Genomic DNA, 27,361 nt, shown 5'->3' on the forward strand with positions numbered 1-27,361 from the left:
AGAAAAAAATTGCAGTGTCTAATTAGTCCGACCAGATCTCCGAGCAAACTAACGGACCACTTAACGCTGCACTACACCAGGCAACTGATCGGAGCCGATGGAGACAGGCAGTCGACAAGCTGAAGCGGAGTCACGATCACTCCCTCAGTAATGAGGGAGCGATGGAGAAGAAGAAGAATTAGTCCTATACATTTCGTTGTACCTTTGATGTTAAATGTGCCTTCTTTATTCGAGATTTTTAAATCATGTTGGCCTAAAAGATAAGACTCTCGATACACTGTTATTGAACGCGCGCTGCATCCAGCAGTAACAGTATTCACAAATTAATGCTTATGGACACTGAAAAGCCCTTATCACCAAGTGAGCTAGGTTCTCCAAACAAATCTATACTAATATTATAAAACTGAAGAGTTTGTTTGTTTCAACGCGCTAAGACCATGCAGGCGGAGCACCAATAAATAATGTTACAAAATCGGTTTTTTTCCCCTTTTGAGAGCTTACGCTATATGTAGATATTCCACGCGGACGAAGTCGCGGGCAAAAACTAGTAATAAAATAAAAATATAGACTTACCGGCACAATTTTTCATTCAGGTGACATTATCTGAAAGAATAACAAAATTTTATAATTACACTCTCAAGCATCGCTGTTACTGTCGCACTGTAGTGACTCATGGTCATAATATCGCGAGTACCCAAGTCGAAACATGAGGTCAGTGTAACAATTATATAATATAGTATAATATTAGCTAGCCTACTTTATAAAGTGGAACGTATGAGTTCTTCAAGAGAAAAACATGCTTTCCACCACATTCATACAAACATAAATCAAAGTTTTATTTTCGGCATACGCTATCCTCACTTAAGTCTCCACTGTTGTCATAGAAATTATGCTTTTACTTGATCTTGGGATGGTATGAATTCTTCTAAATACTTACGTCAGACTTAGCGACTATAACACTAAAAATTGATCACGTCGACTGTGAGGACATTACAATAATATTACTGCGATCTTCCATTCTATGCGATCATTGCCTAGTTTTCTTGTTTTTGCGAAAAGTCCGATGTGACCTTTTTTTTTTATTGCCTAGATGTGTGGACGAGCTCACAGCCCACCTGGTGTTAAGTGGTTACTGGAACCCATAGACATCTACAACGCGTAAATGCGCCACACACCTTGAGATATAAGTTCTAAGGTCTCAGTATAGTTACAACGGCTGCCCCACCCTTCAAGCCGAAACGCATTACTGCTTCACGGCAGAAATAGGCAGGGCAGGCCTATCGTATAAATGTAACAGCAGCATGAAAATAATGTATGAAATCAACAAATTGTAACTACGGAATACCATTAATAGTGGATACCTCGAGGCCAATAGTTTCCGTGCAATAAATTATCAATTTCGAAATTAATTTGCGGGAACCCGTACTCCTGAGAACTAATTCGTAAGATTATCCAGAGCGGTCGAGATCCGTATTTCCCGCAATATAGCCACATTACGTGTGGCCTTGAATGAAGAGGAAGCTGTTTAATTTACACACAAGGGATGAATAATATATAAATTAAACTGTAATGTAAACATAAATGCCGGTTTTTTTGTTCAGCTGGAGTTTGATAATTTTTTAAAGTGGTAGTTGTGATTGCCATAGGCTTCCAAGCGTTAAGTGGGTGCTCACAATACATGACCTACAAAATTTAATTTACTTCAACCCGAAATATATGATTGTATCGTATTGAAGATAGACTGAATGACATGATTTATGTACAAACAGCACTAAAAATGGGTACTGGAGATATATACGTTTACCAGTATATTGTCAATGCAGTACGACTTAGAGGAGGTACTCGAGAGGCTTAAGAAATATGTTTAAACTAGCGACCCGCCCTCGCTTCGCTTCGGAAACTGTAATTGATTATTGATTTCTCCACTATTCAATGGATGCTATTATACACATAAACCTTTCTCTTTAATCACTCTACCTATTAAAAAAAACCGCATCAAAATCCGTTGCGTAGTTTTAAAGATTTAAGCATACATAAGGATAGAGGGACAGAGAAAGCGACTTTGTTTTATACTATGTAGTGATAATAAACTTGCTTCGAATCCTATACAACAGTGTGTAGCGAAACGGCAAACATCGTTTTAGTCCGCATAATGTGTTTCCCTGTTTTCCTTAACACGTCAAGTTCGCGTCAACTTTACACTCTCGTGAGACACACGCGGAACTTTGTTATGAAGATTCCAGTTTGAGCTGGAAAACGAATTCTATTAAATTATATAATGGGATTATAATTTGTTTATCTTCTCTTACTTTTGAAGAAGCCTTTATTGTAAGCTATCATGATAAAATTAAAAAAACAATCGCTCTATATTATAAGTGAATTGTATAACAAATGTGTTTTAATTTTCGAATCCAATACCTAAGCTCAAGCTATTTGAAAAGTCACAACGACGAGTCCTAACCAAAGTAATTTTGAGCAGAAATTTCAACTAAAAACGACAATCACGACGCTGCCTATAATTCAAACATTCAGAAATCTCAGTTGCGTTGCAGTGGACTGGTTGACCGGCCTGCGAACCTTCGAGGCGATTCTGGTGGTCCTCGGAGTCTGGGTGAATTGTGACCGCAGAAGCCTCAGAGCACGATTGCTCCGCGAAGGACTTCCACCAGATCACAGCCTTAGTCAATGGCATAGTGCCATCATTGGGGATACCACTTGGACAAGGCAAAGCATACTCTCGCGGCTTGCCCGTATTGGAGGGTCGACATAGTTCCCTTATAGGACAAATAGGTATAAACTTGTGTTCACTGAGCCGAGCCGTTGCTGGGCTGGGGGCCAGGATCGGGGGTCTCGCTCGAATCCTGACACTCTGAGTGTTCAGATTCACTCCATATGCCGTTTTATGGAGCGACGAGGAGAACTCAAGAAGACGACGTTTAAATACACGCGTATTGCAATATAGCAATTCGGTGACGAGGGTTACAATCTGATGGCACCGTCTAGCAATCTGGTGATGAGGGATGAACGTGATCCACAACCAGTAATCCAGCTGGGTATCCCAGGGCTACGATTTAATGGCACCGCCTAAGCGGGTTTCGGATTGCCTGCTGACTGAGAAGCCCGCCGGTTCGTGCAATAGAGCAATGTGGCGAACTAATATGCGCTCTGACTCAGAGCCTCTGAGTGAAGCGCGTCACCTTATTCACACCCTACCTTCCATGAACTATACCTTCAGAGGCGGGTTCGCATTGGACATACCCCGCCTACTGCCCCCCGCGCGTAATTGGAACTCGAGTGATCTGCTCCTGACCCTAAGAAAACTGGTTGTCCTATCCATCGCACTGGAAGGCATTATTTCTTTATTACCAAAAAGTGACAGTATAATTTTAGACAATGTACCTTTTTTTACCTAAACATCTTTAATTTAACACCATAAATAAATGTACTAAGTCCACCCAGCTGAATAGTAAAAGCTTTTCGTCGTCAATCGAAGTTTTTCGATATAAAAGCGTGAACAAACAGAATTAATCATCAAAACAATGATTGTGAACGAACACATTACGGTGCGTATGTATGGAGATACAAGAAATATCTGTACACGGAAAGAACGTAAACATGAAAAAAATTCGTCCGACGTTCCACGATAATAAAAGTTATTTCAAATTTAAATTAAATAAACATAAACATTAAAACTCGCAATGCTAATGTAGCAAAATCACTTCGGGAACACTTGTAAATAAAACGTACAACGATCTCCGCTGGGGAGAAACTTTTTATCTTTATTGTATCTCTATAATTTTGTGTTTTTTTTTACTTGTTTTTATTGTAAACATAAAAACGTTAACGGTCCCAAAACGGTTTGCATCCCGTGTAATTCTCCCTTTATATTCGTCTTGGATCCAAACTGATAACATCAGTGATTCCCAGTTTCGAGACACATTATTTGCATTTTCGAGAGCCTGGTGCCAGGAGGGAGACGTCAATTTAGGAGTTTTAGTGTTTTTAGTATAAAATTTCCAGGATTTCAAAAACCTTTTAGAATACTCTACACATAATTGAATCCGTGACTTTTGATTGTGCTTACGATGCTGCAACGATCTTTGAGAATCACGCTGTAATTCTATATGCTAAGAAAGTTTTAAGTTTGTTACCTGATTTGCAAAGATTATCAACCATTACTTTGATATCTTCTTCTTTTTACTCCACCTTATCCCATTATGTGGGGTCGGCACAGCAATTTTTTCTCTTCCATTCTCTACTATCAGCCGTCATCTCAACACTTACTCCTCTCTCTCTCATATCGTCATTCACACACTCCATCCATGTCTTCTTCGGTCGACCTCTTCCCCCTCTAACTTGCACTACCATTTCCATACATCTCCTAGTCACATGCATCTTCTCTCTCCGCATGACATGTCCATACCACGCTAACCGTCCGCTCTTTCATTTGTTGATTACCTACTTTCACACTCCCTTCTAATATAAGTTTCAAAACAACACTAAAGTTCTACATACTCAATCTATTACCTCGTGCTCTGGTGCTGTTTGTTTTAACGTGTCACAAAAGTCACTTACGTCGACAAAATGACCTCACAACTCCAGATTAACGTAACGTCTTCTGTCGACCGAATAAATCGTGTTAGACAGGGCCGTAATCAGGAAGTTGGAAGACATTCGGGACTTCCACGATGAAGGAATATCATCGTGTAATAAAAATGAAACCCGCAAAAAATATAATTTGCGTAATTACTGGACCTCTTGTGAGTCCGTACGGATATGTACCACCACCCCGCCTATTTTTGCCGTGAAGCAGTAATGCGTTTCGGCTTGAAGGGTGGGGCAGCCGTTGTAACTATACTGAGACCTTAGAACTTATATCTCAAGGTGTGTGGCGCATTTACGCGTTGTAGATGTCTATGGGTTCCAGTAACCACTTAACACCAGGTGGGCTGTGAGCTCGTCCACCCATATAAGCAATAAAAAAAAGACTTAAGTGCTTGGTTACAAGAGTGCGCCCGTCCTCGTTTCGGAGCAAAATGCCTTAGTTGTTCTGCATCCAGTTCACGATTATGACTAAATAAAACTAAGTAAGTTTTTTAATCTATATATTAATACGTGAAGCAAAAACTTTGGATCCCTTTTTACGAAAATTGCGCCGACGGAGGGGTATGAAATTTTCCACACTTATAGAGAATATAGAGAAGAAGTGCACAATGCTAATATTTTTTTTAAATAATGCATAAAAGATACATAAAATCAATAAAGAAAACATTACACACACTACATACCATGCATTTGACGCACATACGCATGCATACTATTTATTGTCAAACTTTTGTTCTTGACGTCTACTGTCAAATTGAGAATAGATTAAATATTGTTTGTCTTTGTTAATTTTTTTTATAGTGTAGTCTTGGCGAAATTTGTGATTATAGAAGTATAAAATACAATCATAATAGTGTACAAACTTACAATTACAACTAATTATAGTCGAATTTCGACTACTGCGGGACCTCTAGTATATTTAATAACTTCAAATGTAAAGGTTTAATCTAAATGGTAGTTTCCGCGATGAAAGAACAGAGTTAAACAAACTTAATGAGAGACTTTGAAACACTCTAAGCTTCGAGGAGAGATTTATCGAAACTCTTCACGTATACTGAGATTGTATGTATAGAATAGTGGATAGTTTAGTTTTTCAAAGAGTCTTGAATGAGCTGCCGCAATTATGATTGCGTCATAGGTATGTTTGATCGAGTTGAGTCGTCGAATTCCAACAGTAGCAACCGAAAACAAACTATAGACGAGCGGTCGGGGAACTTTTTTAATTATTACCCCAAAATCTTTTTGTATAAGTTGATGGCGAACCCCATGGCGAAGAACAAAATAAAACAAAATCGCTTCTTTTATATTAGAGCCCACATGATAATTTTGAAAAGAAAACAATAACTAAAAATTTAACGATTCTAAAGAAGTTTCACTTCAATATATACTTTTTACTCACAAAAGTTTCATTTTTACCCACCAAAATTTCATTTTACCCCATTTAGTGCAAGTTACCCCGGTTCCCCGACCGCTGCTATAGACAAATCCGTCTGATTTGTCCTTCATCCTTCTAGCAGTCATTATTCTACACACGATGCTTACATCAAGCAATATCGGGAAACCAATAAAATTTAAAACAATGATCAAAGTCTGTCAAATATAAGTGACTGACTCGGTGGTGCTGTAGTTAGCCGCCCTGACCGTTGTGCCGAGGGTCGTGGGTTCGATTCCCGGGAAAATATTCGTGGGATGAACAGGTTATTTGCTCTTTATTTAGTTGTTAATTATCTATATTTGTATATATATATATACATTTTGGGGGGAACGCGAGGCATGAGGTTGTGTGATTTGTTTTATTTTGACTATTTAGTGTTTCTTCAGGTTTAAATGTGTAATACCGGTGGTTTATTAACTGTTTAATATCTGTGAAAGTGCACAAATGTGGGAAAATGAAACAAATCCGTTGGACGTAACTTCTCGGGATTTTCCAAAAAGTCCACTGAAAAAATCTCAGTAAATGACCACTACTGAGATTATATTTCATCCCATAACATCTCATATCATTTCATTTAATTTCATCCCAGTTGATTAATGTCTCAAATTAATCATCTTCATTTCATGTCATTTCATTTCATTTCACTTCATATTATCATTTGTCATAAAAATAAGAATATAAATTAGAATAACACATGACTTAAAGGTCTTAGTTACCAGGTCATAAAATCTCTTTTAAAAATCTATATAAGTATGTATGTCAGTCTCTGGTACCGATAACACAGGGAATCCTAAATTGGAATCAGATGACCGTTCGTAACTTGATCCCAATGATTTATTTAAAAAAATATATATATATATATAAATAATCTTGGCCAATCATTCTCCTGCCCTTCTCCCAGTCACTTGGGGTCGGCGCAACATGCTTTCTCCTTCCATACTCCTCTATCATATACAGTTTCTTCGCTCATTCCCCTCTTACTCATATCGTCTTTCACGCAATCCATCCATTTCTTCTTAGTTCTACCTCTTCCTCTATAGCCTTCCACATTCATAGAACACTATCTTACCAACCTCATTGTCATTTCGTCTCATCACATGTCCAAACCATCCAATAATCTTGGCCAATGTAGTGTCTATATTACATTTCGCGGACTATAAACTAGTTATTTTCCATATTTATGGAGCCCAGAGCATTGTTTTACGTTACCAATGAACCCTGTAGTAAGTAAGCAAGTTATCCTGTGCCTTCAAGCGTTAGCACGTTATGCTTTTACGTTCGATTTTTATGAGCATGTACTGGCTGTAAATAGTATCTGATTTATGATAGGCAATATGTTTATTTACTTTGACTTATTAAAAACCACAGAATGGAAAACTTATCTTATACCTTTAAACAAGTAATTCTTTTATATATATAATCTGAATCTCGGAAACGGCTCCAACGATTTTCATAAAATTTTGTATACAGGGGATTTCGGAGGGGATAAATCGATCTAGCTATGATTTATTTTCAGAAAATGTTGTTTTTTTCGTGTTTTCAATAATCAACTTTAAGGATAATTCCCGACATCTATTGGCGAATAATAATACTATTTTTCATAACTGCTTTAAAGACACAATAACACTAAAGCCATTTCAGCAGATGGCGTTATTAAGCCACCCGAAGCCACTTATAAATGCCTAAACGATTTTGGAATATTTCATCATTTTATCAATGTGTAATTCGTATTTAAATATAATTTCTAAAAAATACAATTTATCAAAAAAAAAACGAGCAAAGCTCGGTCATCGAATTTTTTTTATCCACAGGAGAAAATCGCCGGATCCCCACCCACAAGGCAGGTGGGGTATGTGGGAGTCGAACCTCACTAAAAACTCTTGCTGCTCACAGCCGGCGCCCTACCCCGGACCGGGCGGGAACCCAGTCAGAGCTATTGAGACGGAGTCTTACTTTATGTTATAAACGTTTTAATTCAACGACCGTCTGGTGTAAGGGTAAGTGACAAGGTCCTACTCAAGGGGGTCGCAGGTTCGAATCCCTCCAAGGGAAGATATTTGTATGATAAATATAAAATATCTTTTCCAGGGTTATGGATGTATATTAAATATTATATACTATATTATGTATAATAAAAATCTTACATCTATTTCCGTTATCTAGTACTTGCAACAGAAGTCCTTTACGAACTTAGCACGGGACCAGTTAACGTGGCGTGATTAACGAGTAAATATTTAGTATTTATTTAAAAAAAAAATTCTACCTAAGCTGATAGCCTTGAGAGACTATTTCAGCGTAACTTTAACTAGTAGGTGAGCTCACGGGGCTCAAACCGGAGTGATGCTAACACTGACCCTAGCAAGAGCAGTGCTTCGCAGAATCTACCACCGGATCGGAAACGCGACCCACTGAGAAGATCCGGCGAGAAACTCAGTGGGCTGTGTCTATGGGTTAATTCGCTCGTCGAGCCCTTCGTCGCAACCGACAGGTTCGATGAGGACGGTGACCGGCGCTTTTGGTACCTAAAATCACCGTTAATGGATCGGGAGGATCCATAATGACGTGTTTTGGGCGACGTCGACTGTTTACCATTCGGTCTACAGGATCGGGTATGTAGTTTCCAGCGGCCACGACAATAGGGCTCTCATGTCGTGTAAAATAATAATTAAATTATAGGTACATATATAAACCCTCCAAATCGGGACTTTCATTGCGTGCTGGCCTATTATGGACTACAGGTAGCCCTATAACACGGTAGATACGTTCCTACAGACTCGCGTTGAGCGAACCCGTTTTGTATGTGGATTAGAAACCAGTACAAAACGGTGAGTAATTTTTCTGAATGAACATCTCAACTATAGTTGTATGTTTTTTTTTTTCATAAACATAAAAAATAAGTAGTAAAATTTCGGTTATTCCCATAATAATATATTGTGTGATCAAAATGTTTGGGGCAATTTTTCTTTTCGTGTTAGAGTGGAACCGTATTGCAAAAGACCATCTTGTAGAAGGGTTAACTGTAATTATGTAGTAATTAAAACAGCAATTAGGGCATTAAAAATAACAGTTTTAGGCGTAAATTTAACGTCTTTTATATGAAATACGTACGTATCAAATGTTGACGATCGACTTTCGCGGTGAGGGAATAACATCGTGTAATAAAAATCGAACCCGCAAAATTATAATTTGCGTAATTACTGGTGGTAGGACGTCTTGCGAGTCCGCACGGGTAGGTACCACCACCCTGCCTATTTCTGCCGTGAATCAGGTTTCAAGGGTAGAGCAGCCGTTGTAACTATACTGAGACCTTAGAACTTATATTTCAAGGTGTGTCGTGCATTTACGTTGTAGATGTCTACGGGCTCCAGTAACCAGAGTAACCACTTAACACCATGTGGGCTGTGAACTCACCCATTTAAGCAATAAAAAAGATGTGTGGTGTCGTGGGACACCGGATAGGAACGAAGTTCCTTATTATAAAAATATTAATTTTAAGTTCTATTCGAGGTATAAAGAAAATAAAACTGGAGGTTTCACAACAACGCACGGTCACTCGGTAACGTGCGAACTTATTGTGGTACACTTCATTCACGGTTGCTTGCATAAGAGTTAGTGTATTGCGCAAACGAACACTCTGAGATCGTGGTCAATGAATGATAAAAAATATGTTATTTTTTATACGTTATTACAAAGTTAAGTCGTTCACTGTGTGCATTACTAATAAAAATCTTACGTTACGGACGTTTTTTCGCAGTTAGGGTACCCCTCCGCATCGTCCGATAAGGAACTTCGTTCCAAAAATATATATATAAACCCTTGAATGCTACTCTGAAACCCTACATGCGAAAGCTATTCACGAATGATGGTTAATTACCTCTTAGCTGGTCATTCGTGACGCTGACGGCGTGGTCTCCACGTTCGGGTCAATAGCGATTCGTGACGTCACGTCCCGCAACATTGTCATTCATTATCTCTTCTTTTCGCTGTTTGTTTTTGGTTTTATTTGAATAATGAATATGCTTTTTTTATTTAAATACAATGTCTACAGTTGTACTAATAGCTCTCGATAGGATATAGCTTCTCAAAATTTTTTTTATACTTAATGTATTTTTTTTTTCTATTCGGATCTCAACTACGAAATTTTAATCTGTATATTACTATTAATACGACGGAGGAGTATGAAATTTCCCACACTTATAGAAAATATAGAGAAGGAGGGCAGAATGTTAATTTTTTTTTTTAATTATGCATTAAAAATACATTAAATCAATAAAAATCACATAACACACACTACCGTGTATTTCACACACACACACACACACACACACACACACACACACACACACACACACACACACACACACACACACACACACACACACACACTCACACACACACACACACACACACACTCACACACACACACACACACACACACACACACACACACACACACACACACACACACACACACACACACACACACACACACACACACACACGCATTATCTTATATTTATTAATGCCAACATTTTGTATGTAATATTCTTTGCCTTTAATATTATTTGTCTATAGTGTAGTCTCGGCGAAATCTTTGACTATAGAAATATAATAGTGTTTGTCAATAGAACCATAATAATTTTGAGACTTATAATTTCAATTAATTATAGTCAAATTTCGACTACCACTAGTCAATTATTAAAATCCCGCTGTAAAAAATAAACTCATCGATCTCTATTACTTTAACTTTAGATAATTCATTCTAATGTCGAAGAATAGTTACATAAGCTATCTATAGAGCTAGGACGTGCCCTGGACATCCACGGGTGTCAGTAAGAAGACTTAGAAGACCATCTACCTATATCTCTCTACTCGTGGTAGAACCTCTTGAGAGTCCGCACGGGTAGGTACCACCACCCTGCCTATGTCTGCCATAAAGCAGTAATGCGTTTCGGTTTGTCGGCGGCATTTACGTTGTAGATGTTTATGAGCTCCGGTAACCACTTAACACGAGGTGACCCGTGAGCTCGTCTACCCATTTAAGCAATAAAAATAAAAAACTGATGGACCATTTGGTGGGCTCTAATTTTCTTATTTGATACTAGCGAACCGCCCTCGCTTCGCTTCGGAATATGTAATTTATTATTGATTTCTCCACTATTTAATGGATTTTATTATACATATAAACCTTCCTCTTTAATCACTCTATCTATTAAAAAAAACCGCATCAAAATCCGTTACGTAGTTTTAAAGATTTAAGCATACATAAGGATATAGGGACAGAGAGCTTTCTCTGTCCCTATATCCCTTTGTATTATACTATGTAGTGAATCGTTTGTTTGGTATTCACATTTGACTGTAATTTTACAAACAAAAATAAAAGAGGCTAGCGGAAACGATTGAACAAAACCAGATAAAACCAATACTAATTGACCTCAGAATGACCTCACTCCTCTTGATATTTGAAGTCGAAGTTTCAATTGCACCTCATACCAATTATAATTGTACTAAAACGTGCCTTTAAATTAATTAGTTAATGCAAAAAGTATTACGTAGATACATACAAAAGCTTTTTAACGCACAAACATTGTAAAGGTCAACGACACGAGACTAAAAATATCGCAGCAATCCGGTATGCAAACTAAATTTAACACATAACAATTGAACAATGTAAATACAGTGACATTTTACTGTCTGAAGTGATCTTTTCAAGTTTGTCGAGTGTTTTAGAATAGTGGCTCTCGATGTAGTTGTCTTCTTCGTCTCCGGCACGTACGTCTAGAAGATATGGAAGAGAAAGAGTTCAATCGAAATAAATAATAGTTAAAAAAAACTAACAAAATACGCTTTTATACAAAATCCAACTAAAAAAATTTAAATTCAATTTTAATAAATTTGAATTAAAAATATTGTAAGAAAAAATGATTTTATTGTAAAAAATTGTACTGTAAAAAAATCTCTTTTAAATAAATTTTGTTCATTTTTCATCCTTAATACAAATTTCTCTTGTAATAGGGAATGCTGTTGTGTAAGAGAAACGACCTAGCTCGTTTTGTCTTTTCCCTCTCTCCACAGTCGAGTGGTTCGCGAGACGCCGTGTCTATTTTCTCACTCTTACTCTTCCTATATTGCATCTTTTCTCTCCACCCGTAACGAATCTATCGCGAGTTAAATTTTACTCTTAACGCGCCTGAAGAAGTTTCACTTCAAAAAAAGCTCAATAGGACCTTTGTTCCAAACATTTAACCATTTTGTATAGTTCATGTATACGGGTTTGACCTCCTTCAGCATTTCAACATCCTTGGTGACACGATCCAGCGGTACACACATCAAGAGATCGTAAATAAGAGCGTGGCGTGTGTCACGCACGTAATATTTGAAGGTCGTAGCGCCGCGGGTATTAATTGCTAAAACGCAGATGGCGCCGCGGGATGTATTTACTAGTACACACATATCACATCGTGCAATGATAGTATAGAGGCGTTCAATTTAGCATCGTATTGGGATCAAGTATTTAAAGTTGAACATCCGAGGCAATTTCACAGGGCAAATGTAGTTAAAATTTACTTTTATGAATTTAGTACATACATTTATAAAAGTGAAAACCACTGGATATCAAAAATTAGGCTCTAAGCCCAAGCAAAAAAATATTTTGATACCTACGCATACTTTTTATTTACTCATGGGAAATCCAACAGCCTCGAATAACATAAATTTAAATTAAAAGAATAAGCTAAAGTTAATTCTATTGTGGGAAAAGTCTTGTCTTGTCTACGCATTTTTTATTTTATCTTTTTTTTTAATACCCAATTAATTTTACATTAAAATAGAAGCTTGTCGTTTTGAGGACAGATTCAGATACATTTTGAAATTTAATAAGAAGTCATCTATTATAATTCTTAGAAAATATTTTAGATATTCATAAAGCGTAACTGAAGCTTAAAATCCACAGAACAGTTTCGTATAATAACGACGTCGAAGAAGTTCCCGAAAAAGTTAATCAAAGGAGAAATGGAGGTTGTTAATCTGGTCACAATTTGAATGTCGCCATTCATAAATTTGGTTTTAATTCATGATTTCCCTCTAGGCTTCGCTACGCTGGTGTTGCCAACTGAATTACACATTTTATCGCCCACGAAGTTACTTTACCTTATTACTTTGATTCGTTTTTCGTCTTTATTTGGATTCGATATTCCTCTGGTTAATCCAGTTTTTTTAAAGTTTCCCGGTAAAGTTTTTCTATAGTGGATATCTTTTGCACATTTTACTTAAATGTTCCATTATTTTTTTAGATTATAAAATTGCCTGATCAGAGTTCATTCGCCTATTAATCAAAATGACTATGGCTCTTCGAGCTATATTTATTTATCTATATATATTTTTAAAAGGGTACAATAACAGTTAGCAAAAAAACACTACCAGTTTATATTTATTCATATATTTGTTCATACGACGTCATCACGTTTCCGAGCAATTCTCGGCATAACAACTACCTCCAAAAGTGTTATGTGACACATATTTTTACTTCTGATCTGTCTGATTTCGGTGCCTTCTGCACCGAAATGATCAAAACTAGATATTCTTGTTTAAATGGATGACACTTATTCCAATGCAGTTAAGTCTTCAATCTCGATCATTCATGTTGTGATCTCTGTGGCTCTTATAGCTGTTTAACACCATGGCCATCGTTGATCATCTACCCGATCATTACAGATGGGTATGCTAATAACTAAAACGGGTGAACATATAATCATCAAAGGTCTGATCAAAAATGGATAAAACAAACAAAACTCAAAATAACACGAACCTTTGTTTACATTCAGTAGAACTTGTCCATAACCATTGATTCGCTTTATTTGAGCGTAAATAACCTTGGCCTCTGTATTAATATTAAGCGTGTGCCGGTTAAGTGGAGAAAAATAAGGAAACGTTCCCCAAACATTGCACACTGTGTTGCCACTCGTAAAATTATTGACCAAGGCCACGGAGATTTTCCCCGGGATTATAATAGACTCTTTCTTTTTCAGCAATAGTTCCTTGAGTGCATTAAGACCCTTTTTGGCTTGACAGAATACGTGCGCTGCGTCTTTAATGTGTATTTTTTTTCTGTTAATGTCGTAGATACATTACCAAAAAAGGTTTCTAGTTTCCTGGATGATATTAGGTAGGACGTCCGCTGTAATTGTGTTTCTGGGGCAGATGCCAACTTCGTTACCTAAATTATTGTGTCAACGGCTGAATTCCCAACAAAAAAACCTTCTTTCTTTTTCGTGCAGTACAACTAACCAGGCCTATGGAGAGTATAAACAACTGTAATAAAAAAACATACATGGAAGTCGTCGCGGCCTAAAGGATAAGACATCCGGTGCATTCGTATGTAGCGATGCAATGGTATTCGAATCCTACAGGCGGGTACCAATTTTCGTAATGAAATCGCACTTAACAATAAATGTTCACGATTGACTTCCACGGTGAAGGAATAGCATCGTGTAATCAAAATCAAACTCGCAAAATTATAATTTGCATATTTACTTGTGGTGGGACATCTTGTGAGTCCGCACGAGTAGGCACCACCACCCTGCCTATTTCTGCCGTGAAGCAGTAACGCGTTTCGCTTTGAAGGGTGGGGCAGCCGTTGTAACTATACTAAGACCTTAAAACTCATATCTCAAGGTGGGTGGCGGCATTTACGTTGTAGATGTCTATTTGTTCTGGTAACCACTTAACACCAGGAAGGCTGTAAGCTCGTCCTTCCATATACGCAATAAATAAAAAACATACACAAATATTTAGTTCGAAATGTTTTCATGGCTCGGTAATTCCGCAGCCGCATTTTCACGATTTCATCTTACGGAGGAGTGCGACAGTAGGCTAAGCTGGGAGCCCTTTTTTATTGGCGCAAGGATAATGAATTACGGACGCATCCCTCCAATAAATCTCCGAAGGCACGTGGGACGTCAAGGTCAGAATGTGCAATGGCGTTTGGGTTTTCTCTCGAATTACGTTTCACGTTACTAATCTCGTGTCGGCGATGCCTGTCAACGTTTAGGTAAATTTAGGTTTTAGGCGAATGTAAAATAAATGACACATCACTTTTGACATTTACAGTCAAATTTGACTATTTCTGTGGCCTTTATTCTTTATTTAATCACACAATATAATATGTAGTATGAATTATTTGAATATTATCGATTGAAAACTTTGAAAGGTATCTTTATTGCTTTGTCACATACTTATGTATATTAAAATTCAGTGAAAGGAATGTTTTTTCTTACGTCTTGATTTTTCTTTTTTCTATTTTGGCATAATTTTGATTCAAATTCAAGTAATCGGGGGAGGAAAATATTGAGACTGCTCTGAAATGTTTGAGTTAATCCCATCATTTCGTGTCTACTTCCTTACTACCTAAAATCACCCCGTTCATCTACAGTGTGTTCCAAAGATCTTTTCTGTGCCGTACTATTATCCGATTTTGGAATGGACCCCCCTCTACAGTGTTGCCGAAGCGCTGTGATATGTGATATTTCTGTCAAATGAGGCTCAATGGTAGGCAGCGGCTTGGCTGTGCCCCTAGCTTTGCTGATGTCCATGGGCTACGGTAACCACTCACCATCAAATGGGCTGTATGCTCCTCTGCATACAAAGGCAATATAATAGTAATAACAATAATTTATTTCAAACTAGCTGACCTAGCAGACTTCGTAGTGCCCCTAATCGATAAATAAAAGACCTAAACTTTTGTATAAAATAAACTTAAAACAACAAAAGGAATCCGACGGACGGAGGACACATGAAAGGAAAAACAAAATTGTTATTTTTATTTAATTCCGATTATTTTCATATGTATCTACCTTTTAAATCTTCTCTGGACTTTCGCAAATAATTCAAGACCAAAATTAGACAAATCGGTCCAGCCGTTCCCGAGTTTTAGCGAGACTAACGAACAGCAATTCATTTTTCTATACTAATATTATAAAGAGGAAAGATTTGTTTGTTTGTTTGTTTGTTTCGAATAGGCTCCGAAACTACTGGACCAATTTGAAAAATTCTTTTTCCATTAGAAGCCGACATTGTCCCTGATGAACATAGGCTACTTTTTTATTTTTTATTTTTATTTTAAAAAATCAAGAAAGATATCCTACGAATAAATAGACTTATTATTTATTCGTAGAAGATATCTGATAGTTGAATGCCAAAAGAAGAACTTACAAGAATCGTCAAAACAAAAACAGCGAAATTGTCTTTTGAAATGTTAGTATTCCCCCTTTTTTTTTTCGATTTTCAAAACCATTAAAAATTACAATCACTGTGGTTCTGTTTTGTTTAAAATTTCGCGCACAGCAAGGCGGACGGGTGTTTGTTTTTACTGAAAATTTCCAAGCTTATAACAATAACTTTCGATGCTAATTTGTTTGTTTTCGCCTATGATGTTTCTTGGTAAGGGATTTAACGGTACTTTAAATTATCATAATACACATTCTGGATAATTTTACATATTAAGCATTTTATCACGTAGGAACAGAAAAAAAACACATGAACCTTAGAAAGTGAATAAAGAATCCCTATTCCATTCAGCAGTAGATGTTTTGTGCTCAAAGTGACGATTCTGAGGCGAAGCAATCCTGCTTTCTAGTTGGAACCATATGGTAGCGGTTAGTTGTAGATTAGTCTTCTATATTTCCACTGTTGACGTGTTATGAGTCCGCACTGGTAGGTTTTTTTTATTGCCCGTGCAGGCAGACGATCATACGGCCCACCTGGTAGTGAGTGGTTACCGTCGCCCATGGACTTCAGCAATACCAGAGGTAGAGCCAAGCCGCTGCCTACTACCACCCTGCCTATGTCTGCCGTGAAGCATTGATGCGTTTTGGTTTGGAGTGTGGGGCAGCCGCTGTACTGTAAAACGGAGACCTTAGAACTATTACCTCAAGGTAGGTGGCGGCATTTACGTATGTAGATGTCTGTGTGCTCCGGTGACCACTTAACATCAGGTGGGCCATGAGCTTGTCCACCCACCTGAGCAATAAAAAAACTCCCAATAGAATCGAATCTACGAAATGTTTCGAACTATGTATGTACTATTGTAACTATACTGAGACCTTAGAACTTATATCTCAAGGGGGGTGGCGCATTTACGTTGTAGATGTCTATGGGCTCCAGTAACCACTTAACACCAGGTGGGCTGTGAGCTCGTCCACCCATCTAAGCAATAAAAAAAAAGTGTCCATTATTCGCGGGTATCTCCGAAAATATTTAGTATATCGAATCGAAAATATTTTGTTTTAAATATCAGGTATGTAAAAATCAGGTAGTTTGGAAAACAAAGAAAATAACACAAGGAAAAATGTTGTTTATGATAATACGAATATACAACATTATCGCTTGCAAATAGCGATACATTACGTATTAAATTTCGATTACAGCACTATTGAGTTTATCTTTCGAATCCGATGACGTCACACATTACTATCGCGGATCTTACCGAATGAAAATATAACGATTGCGTCACAACATCAAAAGATCTTGTGTTTCCTCGTTGAATACTTGAATTATTTTAAAGAAAACATTTCATTTTATCACAGCCGCGATAATTTATAGCTGACCAAAAAAATTGTTTTGGCAAGCTGAAGCACTTGATGGAGGCGCCAGTAGTATATCTTCAGCTTATAACATCAGTGTATTAGTATTAATGATAGTATTATTTATAGTGTGAAATTTCTGATGACGTTAGCGCCGGCTTGCATAATTCTATGATATATGCTGTGTGTTAGGAGGCCGCTTCCGAAAACGAAGATAGGCGATAGTTACTAATGACACCTTTGATGATGGGACGGAAAACATTTTTCATTGCTGGTTTTTTTTTTAGTAAATTAATGTATTTTTTATGAAACTATCGTTTTATTTAACTGTACTAACATGATGGAGCGTAAATAATACAAATAAAACATTTTAAAAATATGTTTTTTTTTAAAATCCGGATCGATTTTTTTGCGTCCCATCATCAAAGGTGTCATTAGTACATTCATCTGCCTTCGCTTTCGGAAGCGGTCTTCTAACACCCAGTATAGGTTATATGCATGCTTCTATTACTGCGAATGAGCAGTCGGCCGAAAGTCTAATGTGAATCGGTTACCTGTGCCCATTAGTATCGATTTGAGTAAAGCTCCAATATTTTTTTTCCTAACAGAAATGCGTGATTAGTGAATGAAACAAAGAGTATTGTGTTACTAATACATCTCGACTCATAACATTAATTTATAAATTAAAGGGAATGTTATGAAAAACATTTTAGATTAATTATGAACGTTAAGCTAATAGTATTTAATAGGAAAAAGATGTGTGGTGTCGTGGGACACCCGAAAGGAACTATGTCCCACATAAAAAAAAAAAGAATTACGAGAAAAAAATCGCGCGGTGAAATATCGGTTTTTACTATCACATTTTTTTCAGTTCGGTCGCGCAGCAAAATCCCTATCTCCTCCAAGCCTGCCGTAAGGAACTTCGTTCCAATAAATAATTAATAATAAATAATTGAGAACAACTTACGCACGGTCATTCCGTCCCTATTTAGGACACCGTGTGCTATGAGTACTAAAGGCGGACAAACATACTTACGTATATACGTTTACATATATATAGATATTCGGATTCGGATTTACTTATAATAAACACCCAGACAAAGAGCAGATAAACCAGTTCACCACACAATTTCAAAAACACTATTTAATTATATGTCGGAGGCGGCGCCAGGGATGGCTAAGCGGTAGTTTCCGTCATCACTCGTATTTGGTTGAACTCAGTTTATAAAAAGTCAATAAAACCTTTTGAATAATAATTATTGAAACTCAACACACACAACTTTCACAATGACAGGATAAACCGACAGTTTCGTTGCACATGCCGACAGACCGACTGACTGACTGACTGACTGCCAGAGACTCACTGACTGAGACGGACGGAATGACTGTCTGACACGGAATGCCACGACTCTGTTCACGTACCGCCATTTTATACTGTGGCGTTACGGAGTCTACCCTTCATTTTGTGATATTTATCAAAACAACATTTCATCATTTAAAATAATAATCAAAACCACCGTAATATTAATTACTAAAAGTCGTTATCCACGACATATATAAGTTTTTATTGTAAGCACAATTTATTTTCAAACATTCATCAATACTAGAGGTCCCGCAGTAGTCGAAATTCGACTATAATGAATTGGAATTGTAAGTTTGTACACTGTTATGATTGTATTTTATACTTCTATAATCACAAATTTCGCCAAGACTACACTATAAAAAATATTAACAAAGACAAACAATATTTAATCTATTCTCAATTTGACAACAAACGCCAAGAACAAAAGTTTGACAATAAATAGTATGCATGCGTGTGTGCGTCAAATACGTGGCATGTAGTGTGTGTAATGTTTCCTTTATTGATTTAGTGTATCTTTTATGCATTATTTAAAAAAAATATTAGCATTGTACACTTCTTCTCTAAATTCTCTATAAGTGTGGAAAATTTGTACCTCCTCCGTCCGCGCAATTTTCGTAAAAAGGGATACAAAGTTTTGGCTTCACGTATTAATATATAGATCCTTTCCTGACGAGGTTTATCTCATAAAAATTAACAAAGAAATTGACAAAAAGTCCTGACAAATCTACAGATTAGAAATAAGATTGCGAGCGACCCGAGAAATATGTTAACAAACTGTTTGTATCCGTAGCTGAGTTTACTTTAATATGTTCTGTTGCATTTTTCTTGGCTCATGTCGGTTACATCGTAAAAACGATTTATGAATGCGTTTTACGCGCGATATGGATACAGCCCACAGAGCGTTTTGTTGATACGGCTGTTTTATTAACTTTTTAGCGAATCTTTGTCAGTGGTGTTAAACTACCTAAATATACCATTGTGTTTAAATTTGCATGTCATTCGTTGAGTATGCTAAAGAACTTACTAAAGATCTTACTGGTAGACTGGTGGTAGGACCTTTTGTGAGTCCGCGCCGGTAGGTACCACCTTCCTATCTATTTCTACCGAGAAGCAGTAATGCCCTCCAGCTTAAGCCGTGGGCCAGCCGTTATACAACTGAGAATTACACGTATGCTTCATGGTGGTGGCGGCATTTTCTTTGTTTATGTCCATGGGTTCTGGTTATCACCTTACACCAGGTGCCATAAGTCTGACTTCGTCAAGTGAAAAAGAGAGTAATTAAAGGTGGTTGAAAATTTTAGCGATATATTAAATATAGATTTCGTACGATGTATTATGAATCCGAAGCGACATTTCTTATAACAACATAATTAAAGCTTCAATTGTATGTGTCAAGATGACTAGCGGCTCTCATATTCTTGTCATTACGATCTTGATGATCTCGAATAATAGTTAAACATCAGAATTTCAGAGGGACAGTCATACATTGATCAGAAGATCATATATTTTCGCGTCATGCACACATAATCATTCACCTTATTCTCTACATATTCTTGAAGTAGCTTTTGCCCGTGACTCCGGCCGCGTGGAATAATTACTGGGGTATAATGATAAGTTTTACCCCCCACTTAATTTACATAGAAAGTGAAAATATTTCTTAATTATAGTATGTTAAGGAGCTATTCAAACCCCTATTTTGAAACATTATTTATTGGTACTCCATTTGTATTGTTCTTACCGTGATTTTATAAAGCCTTCCTCAATAAATGGGCTATCTAACACTGAAATAATTTTTCAAATCGGACCAGTAGTTCCTGACATTAGCGCGTTCAAACAAACAAACTCTTCAGCTTTATAATATAAGTATAGATAGCCCATTATTAATATACTTTTATTTGTGTTTGTTAGAAATCAATTTCTCTTCATCGCGAGGAACAATTACACTGGTACCAACATAAGGAAAATCAAACAAATAAGGCATTTATTTTATAACTCGTTGCCTGCCATAAGATCATCAAAGCTCTCCGCGACATACTGAAATAATCATATCGATTTCTATTACTAAGGGCCTTGCTTAAGTTTGCCTTCTTTTGTTTGTTTTTTTTAGTATTTTAAGTCTCTTAGAAAGAGATTCATTCTCCGTATCTTCGGATTCTTCTTTCCCAGAGTCTACTAGATATTCCGGCACCTTAGTAAGAAAATCCAAGAAACGGCATAATTACTTTAGTGCGCCACAGAAAGCACTGATGCGTGGCAGTCATCATGTAAAGATTTTGAATATTCTTGTGGCAACACTTTTCACGGGCAACAATCCCTTCCTTCCCTTCACCTCCTTTTTATCATCGCACCTCCCGCCTTCAGAGCAGAGTTCATCCATATTATCTGGAACCGCTGCGTTCATCGACAGTGCGTTTCTAAAGGTCTTGTTTGCCATGTACCATCCGGCCATGGAATGAGTCCCCTCCACGGTGTTTCCCGAGCGCTATGACATGTCCTTCTTCAAAAAAGGTTTGTGGAGAGTATTAAGCGGTAGGCAGCGGCTTGGCTCTGCCCCTGGCATTGCTGAAGTCCATGGGCGACGGTAACCACTCACCATCAGGTGGGCCGTATGCTCGTCTGCCTACAAGGGCAATAAAAAAAAAACAATATAAAAAAACACGTGCGGCACTCGGAGACTGCCGCGGTAAAGCTATTGCATAGCATTTTCTATCAACTTATGCAATTATAAATCGACAATAATAATTTAATATTAAAACAACAATAAAACAAGACCACGCTATATTTATAAGCATTAACAGAAGCAAAACATTACCTGTCCCCTTCACACTCATAACCTAGACCGCGCGAGGGAGAGATGGGCAGACTTTTCATGCATGCGGCAGTGCGACGACACGCCGCGCGCTTATTCACAAACATTGTTATTTACGTGGTAGAGTTAACATTGTTATTTGTATTTTGACGTTCAACAAGTGTGTCATACTGACATCTAAGATGAATTTTGACGTTCAACAAGTGTGTCATACTGACATCTAAGTTGAAATAAATGATTTTGAATTGAATTTGAATTTGACACTACACAAGCGCAACGTGTGAATGTGTTGAACGCGAGCTACATAGTAGGCGTAGTGGGGGTGTCAGGCTATTTTCGTTACGGAATTTCTTGATTCAGTCGCCGCGCTCAAGGCCCGCGATAGAAGCTATGCAATAGCTTAAAAATCAATTACAAAATAAACTAAATTGTATTTCAGCTTAATCGTCACAAATGTCATTTAACTTCACTTTGTAAGAATTCGTTTACAAGAGAACGGTTAATACGTACATTACACGGGCCGCGCGAGTCGAACAAATTACCATGTGATTCGTTTAAAGCGGAAACGGAAAAAGAAATTATTGGAAAATAATAATGTTACTTCACAATTTGGATACAATCAAATCTAAGCTCTGTGAGTTTGAAATAAAATCGCTTTTACCGTTTACCTGAGATTTAAGCGACTTCGTATATGTTAAAACGGTTCGCGTTAACTGGTTTGGAAGGTTCTCGTTTAAAATCAATTGTTCAACCGAAAAAATTGGGAATTTTGGTTCTGAATCTCAGAGGCTTTTTTCTCTTTTTTTTATATATATGACGGCGTTAACGATATTTATGTTATATAGCACGTGCAATAGGAGTGACTCACACAAGCCAGGTGCGTCGGCCGTGTCGTTCCACTCGTAAACAACAGCTGCAACAGAAGTGACTCATAAGCCAGCTGCGCCGGCTAGTATAAAAAGGCGGAACGTGCCTTGAAATGAACCCCCGGAATCCCCTCGCCGCGCAACCCCGTCGCCGCGCCCCGGGCCCGCGCCCGTCCTAAAAGTTCCCGCCCCGCCGCCGGTCATCCTGCGGGAAAAATCGTCGTGGGATCGCGTGTCCCTGGCCCTTAAGGCCCAAAAGATCAATGTCGTCCATGCGAGGAATATCCCGCATGGAATTCAGATCAAGGTTGAAACATCCGACGACCATAGGTCGTTGACCGCATACCTCCGCAAGGAACGCATAGGTTATCATACCTATGCGCTCCAGGAGGAGCGTGAACTCCGCGTCGTAATACGCGGAGTCCCAAAAGAGCTCGACGTCGAGCAAATTAAGAATGACCTGGTAGGTCAGTCCTACCCCGTCATAAGTGTGCACCGGATGCACAGCGGGCGCGACAAATTCGCGTATGATATGGTGCTCGTAGCACTAGAAGCCACACCGGAGGGCAAGAAAATTGCCTCATGTCTCCGCACCGTGTGCGGCCTATCGGGGGTCACCGTAGAGGCCCCCTACAAACGCGGCACTCCCGGGCAGTGCCACCGTTGCCAACTCTATGGCCACTCCGCGCGTAACTGTAACGCGCGACCGCGTTGCGTGAAGTGCTTAGACGATCACGCGACCACCGATTGCTCGCGCGTAAAGGAGACAGCGACGGAGCCGCCGAGCTGTGTACTCTGCCGCAAGCAGGGACACACGGCCAACTACCGTGGATGCCCCAAGGCTCCACGGAAGCGCCCGGTAAACGCGCCCCCTAAAACCGCTGGCCCAAAGACTTCGGCGCCCCGCGCGCCGAAACCGGCTTTCGTACCGGCTCCGGTGCCCACCGTCTCCGCGTGGGCGAAACCGTTGCCGTTCACGAAGGCAGGAACGACACCGGCACCCCAACCGCGGTACGCGCCGCAACCTCTACTCGCGCCGCGCCCCGCCCCCGCGCCCGCGCCCGGTCCCGCGCCTCGCCCTGGCCCCGCGCACTCAAACGACTTTACAATTATTCGCGACTACATCGCCGCGATAAACATCGACCACATGCGTGCATTCGCCGACGCCATGCGCAGAGCGGTCACGGCCGAAGACCGCCTAAACGCGACGTTCGAATACATCGACGTCATCGAGTCCGTCCAGCGCACGCTGGTTTGATTACCGGTAATCAATGGCGTGCAACGCGAGACTAAAACCCCATTCTTTGAAGTTAGCATTCTACAATGCTAACGGACTCGCGCGTCAGCGCGACCAGGTTTATGAGTTTCTACGTGACAATCTCATCGACATCCTTCTGGTGCAGGAGACCTTCCTAAAGCCCTCGCGTCGCGACCCCAAAGTCGCGAATTACGTCATGGTTAGGAATGACAGACTCTCCACCCGCAAGGGCGGGACTGTCATTTACTATAGGAGGGCCCTGCACTGCGTCCCTCTCGATACTCCCTCGCTCTTACATATCGAGGCGTCAGTGTGCCGCATCGCGCTGACGGGACACCAGCCGATCGTCATCGCATCCGTATATCTCCCTCCTGACAAACCCCTCCTGAGCAGTGACCTCGAGACACTGCTCGGTATGGGGGACGCGGTCATTCTGGCAGGCGATTTAAATTGCCACCACACTAGGTGGAACTGCCATCGCACGAATGTGAACGGTAGGCGTCTCGACGCGTTCATAGACGACCTCACATTCGAAATATTCAACCCCCCGACCCCCACGTGCTATCCGTACAACGCCGCGCGTCGTCCGAGCACAATAGATCTGGCACTGCTGAGGAACGTAACTCTGCGCTTGCGCTCCATCGAGGCAATGTCAGAACTCGACTCAGACCACCGACCTGTCGTCATGCAGCTCGGTCGCCCCCTCAACCGCGAACCAGATACGAGGACCATGGTGGATTGGAAGAAGCTAGGCACGTGCTTAGCTGACACCGCTCCACCAATCCTCCCTTGCGGCCCGGATTCAACTCCATCCCCCGAGGACACCGTCGAATCCATAAACATCTTCACTGATCACGTCTCGACGGCGATCATAAGATCTTCTAAGCAAGTCGATGTGGAGGACTGCTTCCACCGCATCAGACTTTCCCCCGATCTTAGGGACCTCGTAAGAGTTAGAAACGCGGCAATCCGGGCCTACGATCGATATCCCACGGATTCAAACCGGACTCGGATGCGTCGCTTACAGCGGGAGGTCAAATCCCGCTTAAGCGACGCCCGAAACGAAAACTGGGATAGTTATTTAGAAGAACTCGCGCCCACTCACCAAGCATACTGGCGACTAGCTAGGACCCTCAAGTCCGAAACTATCGTCACTATGCCGCCTCTCGTACGCCCCTCAGGCCAACCACCGGCTTACGATGACGATGACAAGGCAGAGTTGCTGGCTGATGCACTGCAAGAGCAGTGCACCACCAGCACTCAACACGCGGACCCCGAACACACCGAGTTCGTCGACAGGGAGGTCGAGCGCAGAGCTTCCCTGCCGCCCTCGGACGCGTTACCCCCCATTACCACTTCCGAGGTTAAGGAGGCGATCGATAGCCTACAACCACGGAAAGCTCCCGGCTCCGACGGCATCCGCAACCGCGCGCTAAAACTGTTACCAGCCCAACTGATAACGATGTTGGCCACGATATTAAATGCTGCTATGACGAACTGCATCTTTCCCGCGGCGTGGAAAGAAGCGGACGTTATCGGCATACACAAGCCGGGCAAACCGAATAACGAAACCGCGAGTTACCGCCCCATCAGTCTCCTCCCGGCGATAGGCAAATTATACGAACGGCTCCTTCGTAAACGCCTCTGGGATTTCGTATCCGCGAATAAAATTCTTATAGACGAGCAGTTTGGATTCCGCGCCAGACACTCGTGCGTCCATCAAGTGCACCGCCTCACGGAGCACATCTTACTAGGGCTGAACAGGCGAAAACCCATTCCGACAGGAGCCCTCTTCTTCGATATAGCGAAGGCGTTCGACAAAGTCTGGCACAACGGTTTGATATTCAAACTGTATAACATGGGAGTGCCAGACAGACTCGTGCTCATCATACGAGACTACTTGTCGAACCGTTCGTTCCGATATCGAGTCGAGGGAACGCGTTCCCGGCCCCGTCACGTCACAGCCGGAGTCCCGCAAGGCTCCGCCCTCTCCCCGTTACTATTCAGTTTGTATATCAACGATATACCCCGGTCTCCGGAGACCCATCTGGCGCTCTTCGCCGATGACACCGCCATCTACTACTCGTGTAGGAAGAAGGCGTTGCTTCATCGACGACTTCAGACCGCAGCTACCACCATGGGACAGTGGTTCCGGAAGTGGCGCATCGACATTAATCCCACGAAAAGCACAGCGGTGCTCTTCAAAAGGGGTCGCCCTCCGAACACCACGCTGAGCATCCCCCTCCCGACTAGGCGCGTCAATACCCCCGCCCCCGCCGTTCGCCCGATCACGATGTTCGACCAGCCCATACCGTGGGCCCCAAAGGTCAAATATTTAGGCGTCACCCTCGACAGTAGGATGACATTCCGCCCCCACATCAAGACGGTACGCGACCGTGCCGCCTTCATTCTAGGACGTCTCTACCCGATGATATGTAGGCGAAGTAAAATGTCCCTTAGAAATAAGGTGACACTCTACAAAACTTGCATACGCCCCGTCATGACCTATGCAAGTGTAGTGTTCGCTCACGCGGCCCGCATACACTTAAAATCATTCCAAGTCATTCAATCCCGTTTTTGCAGGATAGCCGTCGGAGCCCCGTGGTTCGTCAGGAACGTCGACCTCCATGACGACCTGGACTTAGAGTCCACCAGTAAGTATATGCAGTCGGCGTCAATGCGCCACTTCGATAAAGCGGCACGACACGAGAACCCTCTCATAGTGACCGCCGGTAACTACATTCCCGATCCTGCGGACAGAATGGAAAGCAGTCGACGTCGCCCAAAACACGTCATCTCGGATCCTCCCGATCCACTAACGGTGCTTCTAGGTACTTCAAGCACCGGTCACCGTTCTCGTCGAACCCGTCGCTTGCGACGAAGGGCTCGACGAGTAAATTAACTCCCAGACACAGCCCACTGAGTTTCTCGCCGGATCTTCTCAATGGGTCGCGTTTCCGATCCGGTGGTAGATTCTGCGAAGCACGGCTCTTGCTAGGGTTCGTGTTAGCAACGTCATCAGGTTTGAGCCCCGTGAGCTCACCTACAAAAGTTAGGGTTACGCTGACATAGCCTCTCAAGGTCAGCTCTCAGCTTAGGTAGGTACAAAAAAAAAAAAATGAAATGAACATTCGTTGGACTGCGCTTGCCTGGTGCACTTACTATATCCGTGTTACGTTGTGTGATTCAGTGACTGTTGTACGTACTGGTTAAAGTTGGACAAGTGTTAAAGTGAATTGTTACGATAACATATTGTTGATTAAATCAGGAACCAAAAAGTGACATCGTTTTACTTGGTGTTCAACAAGATAATATCTACCCTCAACCTTACATATATATAAACATATTATTATGTATGTTTAAAAGATTATTAAAGATCACATTTTCACTTATTTCTTGTAAAGATAAGACAAAAAAATACATGTTGTAAAATAGTAAAACCCATC

At 40.3% G+C, this 27,361-nt stretch overlaps 1 protein-coding gene across 2 annotated transcripts in view; it reads right to left on the minus strand.

The window, feature by feature from the left end:
- Window positions 1-27,361, minus strand: part of NGR-A26 (neuropeptide receptor A26) — a 152,409-nt gene that overhangs the window by 89,423 nt on the left and 35,625 nt on the right. For both annotated transcript variants that reach the window (XM_028170585.2, XM_089736678.1), the window contains exon 2: window positions 574-603. The gene's annotated coding sequence lies outside the window, so the exon portion shown is untranslated. The remainder of the gene's footprint in view (window positions 1-573; window positions 604-27,361) is intronic.

Source organism: Bombyx mandarina, chromosome 22 (assembly GCF_030267445.1).
Source record: "Bombyx mandarina strain Sakado chromosome 22, ASM3026744v2".
Classification (NCBI taxonomy): domain Eukaryota; kingdom Metazoa; phylum Arthropoda; class Insecta; order Lepidoptera; family Bombycidae; genus Bombyx; species Bombyx mandarina.